This window comes from Oryctolagus cuniculus, chromosome 7 (assembly GCF_051225735.1).
Source record: "Oryctolagus cuniculus isolate XC-2025 breed Fujian yellow rabbit chromosome 7, ASM5122573v1, whole genome shotgun sequence".
Taxonomy (NCBI): domain Eukaryota; kingdom Metazoa; phylum Chordata; class Mammalia; order Lagomorpha; family Leporidae; genus Oryctolagus; species Oryctolagus cuniculus.
This window is the reverse complement of record NC_142873.1, coordinates 117477398-117479838: the sequence shown is the minus strand read 5'-3', so window position 1 is coordinate 117479838 and position 2441 is coordinate 117477398. Positions and strand designations below refer to the sequence as shown.

At 45.6% G+C, this 2441-nt stretch overlaps 1 non-coding gene across 1 annotated transcript; it reads right to left on the bottom strand.

Moving 5' to 3' along the window:
* Positions 1-243: 243 nt before the first annotated feature.
* LOC127493807 (U6 spliceosomal RNA) lies at positions 244-351 on the bottom strand. The gene has a single exon (XR_007924348.1). It is a non-coding gene; the product is annotated as a U6 spliceosomal RNA (small nuclear RNA).
* Between the last annotated feature and the right edge of the window lie 2090 nt (positions 352-2441).

Here is a 2441-nt window from a genome sequence, read left to right as displayed (position 1 = left end):
AATTTTAGCATCAATTTTGTGTGTGATATTTTTATTGACAATTTTATTTGTACTTTAGGATAAATATTTTTAAAAAGACATAAAAATTGGACACATTTATGGAGTGCCATGTGCTGTTTTTGTTTTATGTATACATTGTATAATGTTCAATCAGAATAAATATATCTATCTCCTCAAGCATTTAACATGTCTTTGTGGCAAAAATATCCATAATCTTATCTTCCAGGATTTTTTCCTTCTGTTAAAACTGTGTAACACTTCATGAATTGGCATGTTATCCTTATTTAGGGGCCATGTACATCGTCTCTGCACCATTCGAACTTTTGAGCATATGTTCTACAAACCAAGTACAGCCAGCTTTTTGTTGCATGAATTATGCATTTGGTGTTGTATCAAATACTTCCTTACCAAATTTGAATGATTTTAAGAATGCATTTCTATTTAATCATTACATTATGAAAGGGATATCATCTCTAGTGCCGGTCACATTTTTCTTTTGAACTACCTTTATTTTTTCCCCCAAAGAAACCTTTTATTTAAGGAATACAAACTTCATGCATTTCATAAATACAACTTTAGGAACATAGTGATTCTTCTCACCGTATCTGCCCTCCCACCCACATTCCCACCACTCCTCCTCCTCCCTCTCCTATTCCCAGTCTTATTTTTTACTAAAATCTATTTTCAATTAACTTTATACACAGAAGATTATACTAAGTAAATAGTTCAACAAATTGTATCAAAAAAGAAAACTGTTAAACTATCTTTAAACAGGCAAACAGGGAGAATGGTTAAGAATCAAGAGAGAATGTATGGACAAAAGCATGTCATGACAAACACTCATGGCTTCAAAGTCCCCATCAGCCTTAGAATTCATGAGCACAGCTACGTCCATTTTAATAGAAATATTATGTTATTGTTGCCGAAGTACACACACACACACACCCCATCATCATTAATGTTTGGATAAAACTGGTATTTATTAGCAAGGTCGTCTTTGTTGATTGGTAAATTTATACCCTCCCCCCAGTGACATGCTCCTTCCAGGAATACCTGAACCTCAGTTTGGGAAGCAAACTGGGCTGCTGGAAAGGGCAAGGTTCCATCCTTTGTCCAATGTCGCACAGCTGGCGGGTGGCAGACTCCAAAGCCAGTGGTGCAGGGAGCTTTCAGGGCACAGCGTGTGTGCTGGTGCCCCTGGCCAGGGACAGCTTGGCTCAGGGAGGCTGAGGTCATCTCCACTTCAGAGAGGCTCCCGCCTCCCTCTCCCTTGACCTGAACTTCGCAGCCTCTGAATCACACTATGTAATTTAGGCTTCCCTCTTCCCCCAAAGCATCCACTGGAGAAAGAGAAAAAGCCACCCCAGGATGCGCCTCTCACTGAAGTGTGTGGGAAAAAACCAGGCTTAGGGCGACAATAAAAAATAAATAAATAAACTTGAAAAACAAATACCTTTTTTTTTCAGTAAGAAAAAAACTTTCTAGACTCAAACATTTTTTTGCTGAGACAGCAATGCTCACAATAAAACATATTGAGAGAACTTATAATTATACCAAATTAAACTGAGTGGCAGCATCTCCCCGGCCGTGAGAACCATTGCTTTCCTGGTGCAGTGGCTTTCGATGGCTGGGGCTGGGACGCCACAGTTGTGAAAGAGGCAGCTTCATGAGAGAAGGGGTCATGTGGAGCGGCCTCTGCCCTCGAGCTGGGAGCTGCCTGGTTGCTGTGGGAAGATTAGGGGCCCAGGCGTGGCTCTGAGAGGCGGCTTTCAGAGCACAGCGCTGGGCAGAGGAGCCTCTACACCCTCCACGCATCCCCCTGGGGTTTCACACCTTCTGCACACAGTCACATTGTGTCAGGTGTGAACCTCCCCACTCCCATGACTCCATCTTCCTCCCTAGGATCCAGGGCCCTGAAAATGCACCCCCCCCTGGTCCCACATGCCGCCCCCCCCCAGAAGCACAAGACCTAAAGGAAAGTCTCTGCTGCACAATGACCAATTCTGTGACCTTGCTTGACCTCTCAGAGCCGCCTCCCTCTCATCAGCAAGGCGGGAGGAACAGGACGCAGGTGGGCTGCACGCCGTACTTTGACCTGTGCCATTTGAAGGAGCTGGCTGCTCCAGCAGGGAAATTGACAAGGAGGTGACGGGATCATTGAGTCTGGCCCTCGGAGGCCTGCAGAGGCCTGCGGCCCATCTGGGGGTGAGTGCTTGCTCTCAGATGTGTGTCAAACATCTAGCTCCGGTGCTAACTCGGCCCGGGGCCGTGCCCTTTCCTTCCCTTTTCTTGCAAAGGCTTCAAAGAGTCCCCACCCACTTTTGCATGCTTCACTGCCTGGGACAAGGCAGCTTTGCCCCGTGCGCCACCAAAGCTGCAAAACTCAGCGCATCTTCGGGGACTGCTTCAGGGTGACTGCTGCCATTCACTTTCAAAGACCC